General features: G+C 48.7%; 1 protein-coding gene across 2 annotated transcripts in view; it reads right to left on the minus strand.

Moving 5' to 3' along the window:
- Nucleotides 1-12,238, minus strand: part of BLK (BLK proto-oncogene, Src family tyrosine kinase) — a 46,624-nt gene extending 34,386 nt beyond the window's left edge. The window contains exons 1-2 of one of the 2 annotated variants that reach the window (XM_088052537.1): nt 12,130-12,238; nt 11,835-12,040 (exon numbers count right to left, since the gene is read on the minus strand). The gene's annotated coding sequence lies outside the window, so the exon portion shown is untranslated. Of the gene's footprint in view, nt 1-11,834 lie in introns of both variants that reach the window. The other variant, XM_005528788.3, reaches the window with a different exon arrangement.
- Nucleotides 12,239-19,100: the final 6,862 nt, after the last annotated feature.

Below are 19,100 nucleotides of genomic sequence, written 5' to 3' on the forward strand. Positions count from 1 at the left end.
AGAGAAGATAATAAAAGCTTCTTGCTCATTCCAGAAGAAATAAAACAGCCTCTTGTTGCCAGACTGGTCATTCCCTAATCAAAACATCTGTCTGGAGGAAAAATGGCTGCTTACATTGAGCTTTGCATCCCGCTGGAAGCCGATGCTCGGCTGGGCTGCAGGAGGCTGCAGGCCAGGAAACAGAGCCAGGGATCAGGGTCTTGGAGAGGGGAAAAGCAGGAGGGCAGACTGCTTATCCCACCTCCCTTCATGCTTCCCTCATGAGCTCAGCCCAGGCAGCAAGGTGGGATGCCTGCTGGGAATGTCTCTGCAGGACTCGGGGGCAGCGGCGTGCGCTGGAGTGGGCAAGGAGCAGGATGGGTCCAGGAGAAGGAGGCACATCCCTCTGGGCACCTGCAGCCACTCTGGGGTTCTTCAGGTCTTGTGACAAAACTCCACTGCCCAACAGCACTTCCTGCAGAACCTGGAATTTCAACCCAAATTTAAGCTCAAACCTCTCTCTGCCCAGGGTTGGCGTGGATCAAATTGGGGATGGGTGCTGAGTGAGCTGGGGCACAGCAGGGAGAAATCCCCTCTTCAGGCCACCCCTATCTGGCATCCAAACCCTATGGAAACGGGCACAGCCCATGGTCCCTTGGCCAGAGTCCCTGATGTTCCATCCCACAGCACTTGGAGGACACATCTCAGGAATCTGTAGGGATGTAGGGATCTCCCAGCTCTGAGAAGGTGAGGAGATGGATGGGATCCATGCCTTTGTATGTGGCCACCCTAACTTCTGCTCTGGGAAAGGTCCTTCCTGGAGGCCCTGCATTCCAGAGGATGACTTTTCCCAGGGAGAGGACAGCATTTTAGAGGACCAGGAGGAGAAATGAACCTGGTGGCAGGCTGGTGCTCAGGAATTCCATTCCTTGGATCGGGTCTTGGAGGGAAGGATGCTCCCTCCCACCACACTCAGCTGAGGCAGAGGTCTATAGGGAAGGATGTACATCTCCAATTCTCCACCTGAACACCTCCAACTGCGTGTCAGGAATAGCAATGGTTTGCCAGAGCACTTTCCTACTCATCTCAGCTGAGTCCAGCTCCTGTCAGCCTTCCCCACATGTAAATCCTCTCTTCCCCTCCAGAATGGGGAGGATGGGAGTGCCAGGATGTGCACACCTGGCAGTTTCCTGTGCTCCCCTCCTTTTGCAGCAGACCGGGGGAACAGCATCCCTGCAAACCATCCCTTGGTGCTGGATCCCACAGGAGCCGGGAAATGCCTCCATCTTTAACCCGCAGATTGTGGGGAGAGGAAACAGGACAAGGAGGGATGGGAGAGGGGATGAAGACAGAGAAAAACCTGCTGGGCTTCTCCCCACCCTCAGGGGAAGGTGGATGGGGGTGGGATGTTCCCGACTTGCCTGCTACCCACGCTGCTGCTCCTGGGGACACGATCCGAGGACGCACGAGCCACTGGCCGGACCCATGACAGATGCTCCATGGGGCTGAAGGCCCTTCCCAAATTTTTCTTTCAGAGGCCTCTGTCTTCCACCACATCCACACCATCCATGAGACCAACAGCTTTACACCCCCAGATCGCAGGAGCAGCCTGGTTTTGCAAATGCTTTTAATGGGATTTCTTTTTTTAATCAGGTCTTTGTGTCAGAACTGTCTCTTTTCTCCCCCCCCTAAGGATTCCTTGCTCTATTTTGATTATAAAAATGATCACCTGGGAGGGGGAGGGAGTTGCACTTCCCAGACAACCTGGCCAATGAAAATAACAATGAGGAAGGCGAGAAACACAAAGAGAATCCAAACACAAACCCCAGCAAATGCCACAGGCTATTAACAGCTGTTGTTAAAAGCAGTGAAAATGATTGTGCTTCCATTATGCAAACCACCCAATTTTAGGAAACAGCCCAACAAACTGGCTTTGCAATGATCTTTCCTTTCTGTGACTAAAACAAGACCTTTTTTCTGATGAAACACATCTTGTTCCAGCCAGCCCCATCCCTCTATGAACCTACTCAAGCATAGCAGCATGGTCTAACAAATTAAGACCTGGTCAGGGACTTGTGGGTGGCTCTGAGGAAGTGACTTTCTCACTTTGCCTCATCATGCTCAATTGAGAGACTGGAAGTGTGTCCTGGGAGATAAATGTATAAGAAGCAGGATTTGTTTCTACAGAGGCTTCTCATGGCGGGTGTGCAACGAGCTGGCTCCTCTGGGGTGTTTTCAGTATATTTTCTTAAGCTGTTGCAAACACAAGGCCCCCAAAAACCACCGTGTACACCTCTGTGGGTAATTGCATGGCGTCATCTTTGCGTTGTAGGTGGCAGCAGGAGGGAAAAGGACGCTGGGTCTCAGCCAGCCCCTGCCTGGGGTGACCTCACATTGTTTGCACTCCAGCTGCCCCCACTGAGCAGGACAAACACCAGCCAGCATCTGCCGGGTGTGATGCACGAGATAAAGGTCACCCCAAGCTGGTGATGCTGTTTACAGGAGGAAAAGCTTCACGGGGCAGATCTGAGCTGAGGTCATGGCAGAAGGCCTTTACCAGCCACAGGACACCAGGACAACAAGAGGGTGGCTGAGGACACGGTGACGTGTGAGGTGGGGGCAGCTGCTCCAGGGTGCACGTGGCTGGTGGCCCTGTCTGGAAACTTGTGATGGGAATCAGCCTTGGCTCTGCAGCTGTGCTCCTGACAAAGGAAGACAACCCCATGGAGGGCTGCAAGGCTGTCTGGGCCCTACACAGGGGCCTGCAAGTCCTTGGGGGTCACACTGAGTCCATCACGTGGATGGTCAGCACAGAATCCCAGAATCTCTAAATCCCAGATTCCCAGAATCCCAGAATTGTTCGGGATTGGAAGGGGCCTCTGGAGATCACCCAGTCCAACCCTGTTGCTAAGGCAGGATCACCTGTAGCAGGTGGCACAGGAACACATCCAGGTGGATCTGGAATGTCTCCAGAGAAGAAACTCCACACCCTCCCTGGGCAGCTGTTCCAGTGCTCTGACACACTCAACATAAAGAATTCCTTCATCATGGTTGAGGTAGAATTTCTTGTGTTTTATTTTATGTCCATTTCTGCTCATCCTGTGGCTGGGCACCACTGAAATGAGCCTGTCACCATCCTCTGACACCCTCCAAGCCTGGGTGACACCAAAGACAATCAGGACAGACCAGCAGGCCCCAGCCAGGTGTGCCTGCTCTCAGAGACACAGAAATGAGGAAGCCCTTGCAGATTTGCCAAACTTCCCCCTGGCAGTTTGCATTTTCCCTTCCCAATTCTCCTCCAGCTAAGGACAGGGCATGGAGGTGGAGCTGCTCAGGTTTGGGGCTGGGGAAGAAAAGGATGGTGTCAGGTTAGGTGGAGTGCTTTGAGCTTTAGGACAGGGCCTCACCATTTGGTGTGTGACCTTTCTCTGCTAAATGAGCTTCACCTCCTATCCCTAAGAAAAGGGAAGTTGTTCTTTCAGAAAGCTGCTGTCATCCACCCTTGGGGTGGGAAGGAGGAGCCACCAGGAGGTGCAGCAAAGGCTGAGGTAGTGCCTGCCAAGTCATCCTGGAAACAGGGTGACAGCATGGCAGCTCCAGACAGAAACCTGCTTCTGATTTGAGACACGTTCTCACTGCTGACAGCGGGGAAACCCAGCAGATGCAGCTGCCTGCTGCAAAGGCTCTCCCAGTCATGGCTGCAGTTCAAGCCGCTCAAAAGCAAGAATTAAAAATTAATAGGATTGCAGGTGGTGTGGTTTGCCTACTGCATCCCAGGGAGGCCTTTCTGGTATCTAAAGTACCCTGTGTGTCACCTGGGGCACATCCCTTCATCCCTGGGCCTCCTCTGTTTCCTCCAGCCTGGGGATCTCGTGGCCACGTGATGGAGCTTCTGGAGTCCAGAAGTCCAGACAATTTGGTTCCTCAGCTCAGGGATGTCCTCTGAAAGCAGCTGGAGGGGGAACCCTGAGAAACCTTGTGAAAAATGGCACGAAAAAGGGAAAAAGCCTCTCTTTTGCAGCTTCCAGCCACTCCAGATGGGCTCCATCTGTTCCTGTTCCCCCAACCTGAAAGCATAGGCTGTGATCTCACCCAGCCAAGCAGGGTCTTTATGGTGGTGGCTTCCACCCTGTTTTCTTATGTCAGCCCCCAGATGCTCCCCAGTGTCTTTGCAGGCCCCTACACGAATGTGAAATGATGGAATTATAGAATCACAAAATAGTTTGGGTTGGCAGGCACCTTAAAGACCATTCAGTCCCACCCCCTGCCATGGGCAGGGACGCCTTCCACGATCCCAGGTTGCTCCAAGCCCTGTCCAGCCTGGTCTTAGACTCTTCCAGGGATCCAGGGGAAGCCACAGCTTCTCTGGGCACCCTGTGCCAGGGCCTCCCCACCCTCACAGAGAAAAAATTCTTCCTAATATCCCATCTATCCTATCCTAATATCCAGTCTAAACCCCTCTGTCAGTTTGAAGCCATTCCTGGGAAAGCCTCTCTCCAGATGACTCCACAGCCCACCAGGATGACCCCACAGCCAGACTCCTGCAGTGGTGGCCCCAGCACAGCCTCCTTCTGCAGCAGCATCCATCCCATGGCATTTTATCCATTTCACACTGAGCCAAAGGCATTCCTGTTGGGATTTCTGCTGCAGAAGTGACTCCAGCTTTGCTCTGAACCCTCCAAGAGGGATGAAGGTTCCTTTGCTTTCCCAGCTGGACCCCAGGACTTCTTCCCCATCCTGCTGCTGCAAAAGCTGGGCAGCTCATTTCCTCTAGACATTGTTTTCATGGGCTGGCCAAGCTTTTCTCTTCCCTTTTAGGAATGAGTATTCTCCTTTACCATCAGGATCTCCCTGTTCCCACTCCTCTAGCAGACTAAAAGCTTACTGACAGTGCCCTGTTGCTCCTGGAAGAGGCTGATGTCTTATAACCAACCCACCAGACTCCATTCTGAGACTTCTGGAGCTCTCCAAGGACTTTTTGAACACTGGGGCAGCATCTCAACTACTAAAACAGGCAAAGTGGTGTTCCTTTCCCACTCTGAAATATTTGGTGGCTGCATCAAAATGCCTGGTGGTGCTCAGAAGCTGTGGTGGCTCCCAGATTGTATTTATCCATGTGTGTTAATTATGTTTATTTAAAGTCAGTCCTGATTTCACCAGCCCTCCTGTTGGATCTCTCCAAGAGACCGGCTATCCCTTTATCCCTGATTTGAAGGAAAGGAGAGGATTTTCCCTGATCCCATCCCTGTGTTGGGGATGACACCTGGACACAGACACCAGGTACCAGATCACCCCGAGAGCAGGATGAGGATGGGCTCCTGTCATGGAGTTACTTTGCCTTTAAGAAAGTTGAAGTTGCTGGGAACTGCCTGGAGTCTTTTCTCCTGACCAATTATCGGTCATTGCTGAGAATTGACAGCAGTTTAGGCCATTGAAAAGTGGGATCAACTTGTGAACCCTACCTTAAAGTGTAAAACCAGAGCTCTCTTGGTTCTCTTTGTTTCCTGGCTGGGAAGGGTGGCAGAGCTCCAGGACTCCCGTTCCCTTCCCAGGCCATGCGGCCGGGCGGGGACTGGGCTGGGCCCAGCGTCTCCCGGCTGGGGGATGCGGGCCCTGCGGAAGGTTTTCTCCGGGCTCTGGCCGGGCTGGGCCAAGCCGATCTCTGGCTCGGCTGCAGGTTTTTTGCTGTAACTAAATTCACTAGAAACTGCTGAGTGAAGAAGGAGAGAGGCTCTGGACCTGCAGCGGGCTGGGCGCGGCGCCTACACCCTCCAGAGTAGCCATGAGGAACTTTCCATCGCAGACGGCTCCAGCTCCTGCACCGGCTGAGGCCACAGAACTACCTACAACAGCCTGGGCAAGATTTTAACTCTTTCATTTCCCAGATGAGACTTGCGGATTAATCTTTTTATCCAGACAGAGAAAAAGAGAGTGATCAACATGAGAAGAGACTTTATAAACTACCAGTGACAGGAAAGAAAAGAAGCTTCAGAAAAGGTAGAGAATTAAGAAGATGCTTTAATTAAGCTGAAATATCTTTCTGTTAAAACTATGGAAATGGACAATAAGGTCTTGAAAACACTCCTTTAATTCATGACAGTATATAGGGAGGAATAGAGTGTTCAAAATGTAAATTTTGAGTAAAAAGTAGAGTAATTATGGTGCAGTGAAGATTTGAAGCCTTGGGGGGCAATGAGAAAACTGTTTTCTAGTGAATCTCACAGAAACAGATGAAGAAGACTTTTTGCCTTTGAATAACTTATCCTTAAAATGCCATCCCTAGACTCATGGCCCATACACACTTCAGAGTGATGTGAAAATGGGAGGAGTGGGCTCTAATAACAGCAGCTCTGGGCAGCTAACATTAGAGCAATGGAAAACTATAACAAAAATAGTTTTTCCTGTGAGAAACTCCATAAATTAACAGGAATAAACTTCTGTTTCTCTACAAAGACCAGTGAAAAGACTGTAGCAAGAATTGGGACTGTTTTAACCATCAAAGTTCCAAAGTTTTTGTCTCTTTTGTCATGTGAACAAGGGAATAGTGGGTAGACAGGGGATGAAAAGGTTTTTCTGGAAGTTTATTCTGGTGTTCTTATTATTGTAGTTTGTCAATAAACTTTCTTTTTTTTCCTTTTAAGTTTTATGCCTGTTTTGCTCTTGTTCTAATCCATATCTCACAGCAAGAAATAAGTAATTTTCTTAGTTATTGGTTTAAAACCACGACAGCTCCCTCTTGTTTCACTGCCATTATTTATTATTAAATCCTCGTGGTTTTGCAGGGATATCTCCAGAGACCGGGATGAAAATGCAGGTTTTGCTTGATGGCAACTGGGAGATATTCTGCCAGTAATTACCACAAAGAGATTTTGTCTAGATCCCGCGAGGAAAAGTCTTCTTGGACAGAGAAAGTGACTCCTACCCAGACCAGTCCTCCCTGCCAGGCTTGTCCTACACTCACACCATGACTATTTGTGGCTCCTTGCAGCAGCCAAGACCTTGTCTCAATATTATTTCCTTTCTGATGCTCGTAAAGAAAGAAGGAACCCATTACTTTTTAATCCTTTATCCAAACTTTGAAGATTAACCCCATTTTCAGAATTAAAATAAGATGGAAACATCCTTTTGGTGCTTGAAGGGGACAGAAATGTGGCAGAGCAAAGCCAAACCTCACAACCAGATTTGTTACAGAAAGTCATTATTTATGGCACTGAAGGGATGGGGCTGATCCACTCTCAGGTTACCTCACATTTGATCTGGCCAGAATTTGTTGCTTTAGAGACAGAAGAAATCTTATTTCCTTAAGTTTCTTGCTTTGCTATTGTCCATCCTGTGCCTGGCATCAGCAGTACTGCACTAAAACAACCAGGATTTCTTCTCACCTGGTTAGGACCAGTCTTATGCAGAGCCCCACATTCGCAATTCCCTTCCACTCACAGTTATTATTCCTTGGCAGACCACTCAGTAACTTTCAGAATGCTTTTTCCAACATTTTCACCACAATTTTCAGGGGAAAAAAAAGCATTCCATGGGAAATCACCACCTTTCAAAAGGTTCTGTCACAGAAACACCACAAATATTGGCACCTTTCACTGGAAAAAAAAAGAATAATAATCGTGCAAGTTTGCTGCACTAATGTCTCAAGCAGCTGTGCTCCTCTTCCTCTGCTTCTAAAATGGCCAAGGCCAAATATGCAAGAGACAGCCAGGAAAAAAATGTCGAGATAAAAGTAAATTTAAAGCTTTTATATCAATTTCTCTGCCTGCTTAGCACAGCATCACTTCTCCCTCTTTCAATCACGCATTGCAGGTGACACCTTGATTTTTCCACAGCCTCTATTCAGAACCCACTTCTCAAGCATCATCCTCCCACAGACACATTTTGAGATGTTCTGCCCCAAATTCCAAACGTTTCCAGGTCATTCACATAACCCTGGACGCCACCATGTTCAGGTGCTGGGCGAGGAACTGTCTGGGCTGAAAGAAGTCTGGCAGTTCCTCTGCACCAGGCTTTTTGTCAAGACTTTTCTTTCCCACCCCATGGGAAGAGGGGGTTTCATGGAGAAGAGGGACCTTCCATGAATGAGGAAACACCATCCTGTAGTAAACTGGGACCATGGCGAGGACCTGGGCATGGCCCCAAACACCTCTTTTGCCTCTTGGCTGTAAGGTCCCTTTAGCAAGGGACAAAGAGTTATTCACCCAACCTTCATTTTCCTGAAGGTCTCTTCCAACCTAGTGATTCTGTGATTCATCCACCAAAATCATCTCTGATTTTGCCATCACCAAGGCAGACCAGACATCCTGGACACTGAGTAATTTTTCATTCTTCTCTACTCGTTAAGTAGCAAAGAATTCACTTGTGAGCCATGTGTTTATTATTTCTGCTGTGTCTCCTACGTGCCTGACACACGGGACCCCAGGGGTGCTGCTCGCTGCTTTTTGATCAGTAACACATTCCTTGGCTCCCAGAGGAGCAGAAATCCTCAGTGAGATTGGGTCAGATTTGGAAAACTATTTTATAAGTATGTAAGTAAATAAATAAAGAGGGGGAAATTCAGGGGGATGATTTTGAAAAGCACATTTCAGTTCAGAAGCCACACATATTGCACAGGGTGGCAGAATCGTAGGACTGGCACCACAAAGGTCATTAATCTCAGAGACCCCCTAACTTGTACTTCAAAGCTTTCAGTGATGGAAATTCCCACTGCTTCCTGTCAGTCTATCCCAGCCCTCCAATCCCCATAGCCTTAAACTGATTTCCTAACAACCACCACTAATTTCCTTCACTGAAAGGCTCATGACACCCTCTCCTGCCCATGGTGGGTTTCCCATCCCTGGAAATGTCCAAGGCCAGGTTGGACAGGGCTTGGAAAAACCTGGGAGAGTAGAGGGTGAAGGTTGGAATGAGATAATCGTTGGAGTTGGAATGAGCTGATCCTTAAGGTCCCTTCCAACACAAACCACTCCATGATCCCATGGTGGACAGCATTCCCTCCCTCTTTGCTGTGTCTCCAGTAAATGAAGCAACATCATTTCTTGTGCTAATTCCACACAGTTCACACTTCCCACACCTCAGCTCAACCCTTCTCTCAACCCGTGTCCCTCTCCTTCAGGCATTTGTCACTGGGTTTGGAATTTTGAATAGGCAAGGCCACAACCTTTTTGAAATTAAAACTGACCCGCATTAACAGAGACAAAATTGCTCCGTAAAACCACAAGAGCATTGTTCTCCTGCTCGGTTGCAACGTTTCCTTGGAAAAAAATTATAATTGAAACCCATTTTTTCACTTCAACACAAGTTGCTGCTGTGGTTTGAGCTTGGTTTTTGGTGGCAGGGGAGATATTTTTGGCTGGACATTCTGATGGATTTAAACCTGGTATAGAAAACAGGCTGACCTGTGAGAAGCAAATATCTTGTCCAGCATGAAATTTTGGAATTCTGGTTTACATTCCTATTTATTTTTAAGCAAGTGACCGTGACCCTGTCTTGTCCAGTGATGTCCAGTGGTGCAACTGCTCCTTCCACAAGCACCATCAGGACCCTGGGGCTGTAATTTGTTGCCAAGACCTCTGCAAGGGGGAATTCCATCCTTTTTTAGCCCCCACAGCTACTTCTAATCTTACAATGTGGTGTCAGCCTAATGAAAAAAGCTGACTTGCGCCACGTGGAATTAAGACATGGATGGAAACTTTGGGGCTGATGAGGATTCCTGCAGGATTTAGCCCCAGGTGTCCTGAAAGATTTTTTTGCCCATGATAGAACCCCTGCAGGAAATGATTGGCTAGAAGGGAACTCACCCACATGGAGGCAATGCTTGGTTGCCTCCAGAGGCTGGTGAACCGTGGAGGAGCAGTGAGGAAACTCCTTTTTTAACACAGATGGAAAGGAAAGAATGAGGGGAAGGAAGGACGGCAAATAATGAAGTAACAGTGTGCCCAGGAGCTCCTACTCTGCTCAGCACATCCCTGTGAAATCCATCCATGAGAATCCCCCCTTCCCACACCTGCTTGAGATGACAAAAATCCTGGGCTGTTTCTGAAAATGTCCTGAAGGCCTTTTCGGATGCTGACGTGCCCATCAAGGTGCCCAAAGAGGATTAAAGGTTGAAAGGTCGGTCAGGAAGAAAGTCACAAAGCATAAATAAAGGAGCTGATAGTCCAAATTATGAGGGAATGGGATGCCCATCCTGGGATTTTGTGGGTTTAGTAAAGAGGGGGTGGGAGCACACCACCTCCACTGAAAGCCCGGGGTATAAAAGCATCCCAGAACACCACACGCTGATTAAACGAACATGGAAATTCATTGCAAAAGAAAAGGAAGAATAATCAGCAGCACCTCTGCAAAATTTTCACTTTAATATGCTTTGGGTCTTTCCTCCTCCACCAGAAAATTCAGGTTTTGACTTTGCAATCCTCACGGGGCAGCAATAGCCCTCTGTAGGCAGAACAAAAGAAGAATGGGACAGAAGGGCTTTTTCACTGATTTTTGGGTACCAATAAAATGAAAATGCTGCAGGAGGCCTGGGAGAAGAAAGCAGAATATGAACAAGAAATCACAAGCTCCTCAGCCCTCAAATCTTCTGATAAAAATGACTTAAACCTTGACAGAATGACTGACTGAGCATATTAATGAGGGTGCCTGGGCTGCCCTGCAGCTGTCCTTTTTGTATTCCTCATTTCCATCTGCCTTCTCCATCTCCAGCACGTACCCGAGCCTGGACCATGTGCGTGTGCTCTGCATGCAGCAGGAGCCGTCACTGCTGGCAGTGTCCTGGTTTTGCACTTTTAAAGATCCCTAATCAATTAAATACCAGAGCAGCCCATCATGAGAGGCAAGAAGTAGCCCCAAATCACGAGTGGGGTAACTAAAGCACTTTGAAGAGCATTCAGTGGGGCATAATCGGCCACAAAGCCCCAAGGAAACACCTGAGGAGGTCTGAGATGCAAATACCCCACAACAGAGCAAGAGCTATTCCCTCCCAAAAGTGCCACAGCAAGCAGGGATAGCTTGAAATATCCATGCTCCAACTTAGAGCTCTGGAATTTTGAGCCTGACCTAAATTTGAATCAGGAATGAAAGTTATAGGCTTAGTGCAGATCCTGGGAAGTGACCAGGTTAGAAGCAGCAAGTCCACTCTTCCTGTAGATCCCTTGGAGATTTCCAACTTTGCCAGAAGCTCTGTCTAAAACAAGCGTTATCTTTGCAGTGGTTTCAACAGCTTCAGTGGAGGAGCTGGTCAGAACAAAATATTCCATCCAGTGAGACCATTGAAACCATCTGTGTGGTGGAAGAAAGCAAAAACTCTCAAAAATCCCAGATGTGCCTCTCTACAAGTGGGGAATTAAAGATTCGATCCTTCCCCGCACTGTCTGCAGCACCCAAAGGCTGCTGTGCTGGAAGCTGAGCACCCAAACTTCCACATCCCCTCAGCTTCAGAGCCGGGTCCCTGATCTCACCTTCTCCTGTCACTCTCATTTCCAAGAAACTCAGCTGGATGAAACTCGTGCATTCCCGTTTATCATCTACTTTCACCATCTTTAAGATAAAAAAGGTTGTGCCTGAGAGATAGCCCACTGGGTGAGCATCTTGGAGCATCAGTCCCACCTCAGAGCATTCCCAATTCCAGCACTGGGAAGCTGTCAGGAGGAAACACAGACACACCCCCTGTCCTGGGCCACAGCAGCAGTTTGTCTCACTGGACATCCCACCTAAATCCTAAAGGTCTTAGTAATCACTGGACCTTAGATGGGCCAAATCCTTAAATACCCTCAGGGAACATGCCCAGAGGATCACCAGACAACAAACAGGCATTAGGAAGGAAGCAAAACTGCTGGAAAACCGTTTGCACTTACCTTGAGAGTCCTGTGTTCAGATTAAATCATGCCCCACTCAATCTTAGCTGTCCAGCAGAGTTGAAAATCCCCTTCCAGATCATCAGCTTGGGACCATCAGCTCCTTTGGATGAGCTTCAATCCTTGGAGCAAGCAGAAGGAGAAAGCCCTAATTCTTCTTGTCGTCGTGTGTTGAGTTGCTGTTGGTGGTTTCCTGTTGCCAGCAGCTGAATGACAAATGAAGCTGGTGTGTTACACGAATAGCAGCACTATGACCACACTTCTCACACACCAATAACATCAGAGTGGGGTCTACCTTACAAGAACCCACAAGGGCTCCTCAGGCTGTAAGAAGTCCGGTCCTGCTGCAAACTGGGCCCCGAATTGCCCTCATTCAGTCTGGGGTGAGGTGAAAGTCGTCCCCTGGAGCCTCAGGGTATAAAGCTGGTCTGAAAATGGGAGGAGAAATATGGGTCTGGAGTTGTCTAAATTGGCCCATTCACAGCCCAGAGCAGTCTGAGCCAATAGAAGGGGTGGGGTTATTTATCGCCTGCACTTGGCTTTCAGAGAGCTTATCACTAGTCAAGTTTGAGTTTGAGAAGTTTCTTTTTTTGTAATCAGCTGGGTTATGGGGCTGTAACCTCACTCACTTTCCATTTGAGGTTCTGTTTCCGCTTCAGACCTCACCTAAAGAGACTGGTCATGTTCTTCCTCCTTTCTTCAACAAGAACAAGACAGCTGATGCCATGTAGGGCAGAGGGGGAAGAGCACAGGAGACAGCAGACAGCACATCCTGCTATCTCTTAATCACTTGTGTGTGAGATTTCGTGAGATCTGCCTTCCCTCTCTGTTTTGTGCAATTAACTGCTTGTGGTACTGCACCAAGCTCTGCCTGTGCTGAGCACCCAGTGCCCATCAGGAGCTGCCGTGGGCGAGGCCCAGCTCAAATCTCACTGCACTGGGGGATTTCAGTGTCTTCCACTCCAAAGGGTCTTTGGGCACCAGAGAATCCCAGAATGGGTTGGGTTGGAAGGGACCTTAAGGCTCGTCTTGTTCCATCCCATGCCATGGGCAGGGACACCTCCCACTATCCCAGGCTGCTCCAAGCCCTGTCCAAACTGGCCTTGGACACTTCCAGGGATCCAGGGGCAGCCACAGCTTCTCTGGGCACCCTGTGCCAGCACTTCACCACCCTCCCAGGGAACAATTCCTTCCCAATATCCCATCCATCCCTGCCCTCTGGCAGTGGGAAGCCATTCCCTGTGTCCTGTCCCTCCATCCCTTGTCCCCAGTCCATCTCCAGCTCTCCTGGAGCCCCTTTAGGCCCTGGAAAGGGCTCTGAGCTCTCCCTGGATCCTTCTCTTCTCCAGGTGAGCACCCCCAGCTCTCCCAGCCTGGCTCCAGAGCAGAGGGGCTCCAGCACTTGGAGCATCTCTGTGGCCTCCTCTGGACTCTCTCCAGAAGCTCCAGGACCTTCCTATTTTTGCCATGCAGTGCTCTGAAGCTCCATCATTCTCATTTTTACTCTCACCCCCAGGGTTCCAGACCCACCAACTCATCTGAAGGCTGGGAAACCGATGAGTGTCACCTCCTCCTGATCCTGCTGGATTCTGGATAAAGCTGCTGCGCGTTGAGACAAGGAGAAAGGAAAAGCAGCCAGAGCCTCATCGAACAGGACAACAGGAATCCTGCCTGAGACTGGCTGAGCAATGGGATGGATGCTTGTCAGCTTTTTTTTGAGACGAGGGATGAAAATATTATTTAAGAGAAGGTTGGATCTTCAGTCTTGGTCCTACAGTTCCAAGGATCACCACTGGCTGAGATAACACCCTTCTTCTGATGGATTTCTGCAGAGGAAGTTGTCTGGAGGCAAATTCCAAAGTGTGGATCTCTCTGGAATGGTTCACATGGGGAATGTTGCAAACGTTTGATTATTTGGCTCATTCGTCAGTCTGAACAAACAGCCAAGAAGAGGAAACTAACAAGCAAACACATTTCAAGTGCTGTTTGCATTTCAATGCCCCCAAAAGAGTCAGTTTGGTTTAGAAATAGAAAAAAATTCCAACAGCTGGGGTGAAAGAAAGACAAAAAAATCAAATTACTGATCTTTCATTTTATCGTCCTGGGTTGAGGAGATTGTCCAGATTCAATTTGTCAAGCCACCAATTGCTGAAGTAGAGCTGTGTTCCCTGACAATCAGTTACAAATCCAGGGAATTCCACCCAGCTCCTGCTGCAGGAGAGAGCAGGAAGTGATTCTGGGGTGACAAGGGAGGGAAGCTGCAGCTCAGACTCCACCCTGCATTCATCCCAACTTAAAGCAAGAGTCTGAGATGGGCTTTTCTTACCTTTCCCTTCCTTACAAAGCCTAGGAAATAAATTCAGGGCACCCACAGCATTTTTAAAGACCCCTCCAGTCCTCCTGTGGGTTTTGGTGGTGAAGTCTTACTGGATGGACAGGTAAGACTGGAGAAAGAATTTTTTTTCACTATTCACTTTTGGAATTAATTTACCAAATATTTTGAGTGAAAGTAGAACTGAAATCCTCTTTTTCCAGCAAAGAAGATAGGTGGAAAAAACATATATTTTAATATTTTACAATATAAAATAATATATAATATATATATAATATAAAATATTTATATTTATATTATCAACTTCTTTAGCTCTCAAAACTATCTTAAAGGTAAAGTCACCCCATGACAATATTTATATTTATATTTATATTTATATTTATATTTATATTTATATTTATATTTATATTTATATTTATATTTATATCTATATTTATATTTATATTTATATTCTTACATACTTATATATATTATATATATATGAAATACTTTAAAATATAAATTTTCAAGATTTTTAATGCTTTTTACTTTTATGGATTGCTGCAATGAATTGGGTAAGTAGGTTTATCAAAGGAAAGCCATTACAAAACAGTCAAAATCTTTGGAAAGGGTCTTGATTTTATTTGAAAATGATTCCTAGTTCTTCAGTTCTTGGGAATTTTTTTGAGTTGAGGGAAGAATAATTCACTAAATCAATATACACACTTACAACTTCGTCATGGAATCACCAAATGGATCTAACTTTTACCTTTGAAAAAAAAACCAAATTGGCTGATAATTCCCACCATGACTTTGGTAGGATTTCAGGCACAATTGTCCTTTGGTCTTTGATGTTTGACTCACCTGGGAGAAACCCATAGAGAAAATAAAGTAGATACCCCAAGGAAGGAACCTGATCTAGTGGAAGGTGTCCACTGGATGGAATTAGATGATCTTTAAGGTCCCTTCGAACTCAAACCTGTCAGTGATTCTGTGGAGACTGAAACAGGCCAGTGCCAGGTTCCTCAGTGATCCAAGGGATCATCATCCATGGAGATGAGCAGCCAGGTGACCACAGCTGGTCTCTGGGGACACCAGGGGACACCAGGGGACACCAGGGGACACCAGGGGACAGCATCACCTGGAGCCCTGCTGCCCTCTGGAGGTGCCTCTGCCACGTCTCCAGGTAGATTTGCTCCCAGGGGATCCTCCAGAGGACTTTCCTGGTACAAATCCCCGTGGAGGGTGTGGAGGCTGCTCCTGGCTAGGATGGGATAATGATGGTTGGGAGCACCACAGCCTCCTCTTCCCATCCTTGGGAGGCTGAGCCCCACGGAACCATAGATCACAGAATGGTTTGGGTGGAAGGGACCTTAAAGACCATCCAGTTCCACCCCCTGCCACCTCCCACTATCCCAGGCTGATCCAAGCCCCATTTCCAGCCTGGCCTTGGACACTTCCAGGGATCCAGGGGCAGCCACAGCTTCTCTGGGCACCCTGTGCCAGGGCCTCCCCACCCTCCCAGGGAGGAATTTTTCCCTAATATCTCATCTAAAGACACTTTCTTGAGCAAGAGTGTCAAATTGAAATTTGAACCCTTTCCCTTTGTCCTGTCACTCCATGTTCTTGTCCTAGCTTTCCTGTAAGTTCCTTTCAGGTACTTTAGCAACTCTTCTTCACAGGGACTTTGCTTTAGGGGAAAAGCATTTATCTGGGGACCAGCTGAGAAGAAACCATTGATGCTCCTGTAGGATTCCAGCACTGGTCCCACAGAACGGCCACACAACCCTGCCAGGAGATCCAGCTCCTCCACACTTTGTTAGCAGGATACCTGCAGGGAGAAATTGCCCAAATCCAGCAGAAAGGGCAAGAAGCAGAAGGTTCAAATCCAAATTGAGTTGAGCTGCTGCTGTTCTCATAAAAGAATGGTCATTTCTGCCCATTTTGGGTGGTAAGAGGCAGCTCAGAAGGTCCAGGTAAGATTCAGGGGGCTCTAAGGTACCTTAAAGCATGTTCAGATCAGCACAGGGGATCCCAAGGAAGCCTGGCTGCCCCTGGATCCCTGGAAAAGTTCAAGGCCAGGTTGGACAGGGCTTGGATCAGCCTGGGATAGTGGGAGGTGTCCCTGCCCATGGCAGAGGATGGAACAAGATGAGCTTTAAGGTCCCTTCCAACCCAAACCCTTCCATGATTCCACAAACCACCACTACAACAAGCCATTTCCAGCTTTGCAAAACCTCATCCCAGCAAAAACTCAGGCTTGGATCCATGTGGTCCCAAGAATTCAACAGTCCTCTGGAAAAGGTCCTGTGCTCAGGGATGCTGTGGGAACAGGCAGTCTCTGGAGCTCCATGGGCAACAGAAAGGATTCCTTGTGCCTGAGGAAAAGAGAAAAATGCTGAGCCGTAGGTGTTGACAGTGCTGGTGTTGCACAGGTTTATTTTGACTGATCACACCTAATTTCAGGTGTCCACTGCAGGTGGTTGGTGTTAGAGCATCACCAGTGGGAGCACCACTGTCCCTCAGCAGCTCCCCAGCAGGTTTTTTTTGGATGAAGACAACTTATCCAAGATAATTCCAGGCCAAAAAACACTCAACCCCCATGGACTGGCATCAGAGGGACACGGCTGCAGCCTTTCACTGCTATCTTATGGCAGCTCATTTGAAATCCATTACGCAACCGAATTAAAAATAAACATTTACAGAAGAGGGAGCGGTGACAGTGTGTGGTCTGTTCCTGTGAGGAGACAGACAGACAGACATCCAGCCTTGGGAGCAGCACCTCTGCTGCAAACTCACCCTGCTAGACCTGGGCTCTGGCCCTGACACAAACTGACCCTGTCTGGCCATGTTCCTGCAATTCACCGCTCCTGGCTATCAAATCTGACTGGCTGAACCCAACTTGTTTGTCAGGAAGGGATCCCTTTGTCATTCCCTAGCCATGTCCTGGGGCTGCTCATCCCACACCAAAACCAGGCCAGGGGCTCTTTCACCCTGTGCCTGTCTGTTCCCTGGTGCTGTTTGGCTCATGGGCACAGACTAGGTTTTCATTTGGATGAGATGTTGCTGAAAACATTGAACCTCCACGTGCTGGGTGGAGCAGGCTCTGCTCTGGGGAACCCAGCAACAGGATAACAGGAATGGGCAGGGATTGATCCCAGCAAGTTCCACCTGAATAGGAGGAAGAACTTCCCAGAACTTCCCAGTGCAGTGACCGAGCCCTGAGCAGATTGTCCAGAGAGGGAGTGGAGTCTCCTCACTGGGGATATTCCAGAACTGCCTGGACACAATCCCTGTGCTCTGGGATGGCCCTGCTGGATCAGAGAGGCTGGACCAGTTGACCCACTGTGATCCCTTCCAGCCTGACCCATCTTGGGATTCTGGGATTCCTTTTGCTGCTAAAAGCTCCTGTAGGTCTTTGTCAGACAGTTTTAACATGCAGCCAGCAGCTCTTCCATCTCCCTTGGTGCCTCTCCATCATCATCAGCCTTCAGGTGCCTCCCTGCAGCACAGTGAGAGCTGATCACCAGGCTGAGTGTGCATACAGAGATCTGAAATCTGACAAAAAAAAAAAATGGATGCTAGCAAAGCAGGAAAAAAAAAAAAAAAATTTGCATTTTCATCAGAAACGTGAAAATGCTGCTGTTCATTCTGAATCTGCATTGCTGCATCCAGGGCACCCCCCTTCTCTGCACTGCAAACTTCCAAACCCTGTGCAGGCACAGCCTCTGAGTTCCTGTGGGGGTCTGGGGTACCCCTGGCATTCGAAGGGAGGTGGGAAATGTCAGCCCTTCCCTGCTGGAGCTCAGGAAGGGGCTGTAAATCTCTCCCTGCTGCCCGCGGCGGGGAAGGAGGGATGGTTCAAGCAGGAGAAGGGTGAAAAAAAAAGAAACAAAACAAAACAAAAACAGGTTGTGAAGGGGTTTCTCTCACAAAAGCTGGATGTGGGAATGTGGGAAAGGGGCCTGGATGGTTGGGGGTCGCTGGCCAAGGTTTAACCCTTCGCAGCACCAGCTTTGGAAAGGCAGGCGGTGGCTCTGAGCCCCCAGGTGTTGGATGTGTGGGATGCTTTGGAGAGCGGTCCCCAGGCTTTGAGGGGTTAATCTCCAGCTTCTGGGGAAGGAAGGAAGAAAGGAAACCCCCTCTGTCCCCTGCCTTTGACTCTGGAGCTCACTCAGCCAGCAGCCGGGCCACTGCCTCTCTCAGTCCTTCCTCGGAAGCAGCTAAAATGGTTTCCAGCCCCACTGGGGCAGCTGTGGAAGCAACAGGAGCTTCCCCAGCACAAAATTCAGGCACAGGCTGGTTCCTAAGCTGGTTTCTGCCCGGGGATGGATGGTACCAGCCAGGGTGCCCCGAGGCACCACCCTGGGGCTTCCCAGAGATGCTGATGCATCCTTGCAAAATTGCCCTGGGCACACACAGGGACCGTGGGCGAGCTGTGGCACCTGGAAAACGATATCCCAAAGCTCTCCCGAGGAGCCCAAACTCCTTGGGGGTGCTGACATCCGTGGTAAGAAACACGATCAGCATGGGGACACCAGCAGGTTGGTGCCGGGAAGAGCCATAAATTCCTTCGGGAGCGCAGCAGCTCTCCGGGCATCTCCGGCAAGCCTTGAGGGTACCTTCCCTCCCCTGGACCGCTCCATCCCTGTTCTCCACGCCGAAAGCATCGCTGATCTTCCTCTCCAGGGTGCCGGAGGATGTTTAGGACCCAGGCTGTGCAGCTCCTCCCTTTCAGGTCTCTCCAGGGTTATTGCTTGGTGGGAGGTAGGTCCAGGGCTTGGTGGTATGAATGAAAGAGAGAGAGGAATCGGCGCTGAAAAGCTCAAACTGGAATAGCTCGCCTGTCTCCAGGCAACAGCCCTGACGCAACCGCTGGGGGAAGAAAAAAAAAAAAAAAAAAGTCCCTTAAATGAAAAAAAAAAAAAAATACCAAAAAAACCCAACAAACCAAC

The sequence above is a fragment of the Pseudopodoces humilis genome, chromosome 3, assembly GCF_049639895.1.
Source record: "Pseudopodoces humilis isolate 2021_Gansu_Grassland_sample_001 chromosome 3, ASM4963989v1, whole genome shotgun sequence".
Lineage (NCBI taxonomy): Eukaryota > Metazoa > Chordata > Aves > Passeriformes > Paridae > Pseudopodoces > Pseudopodoces humilis.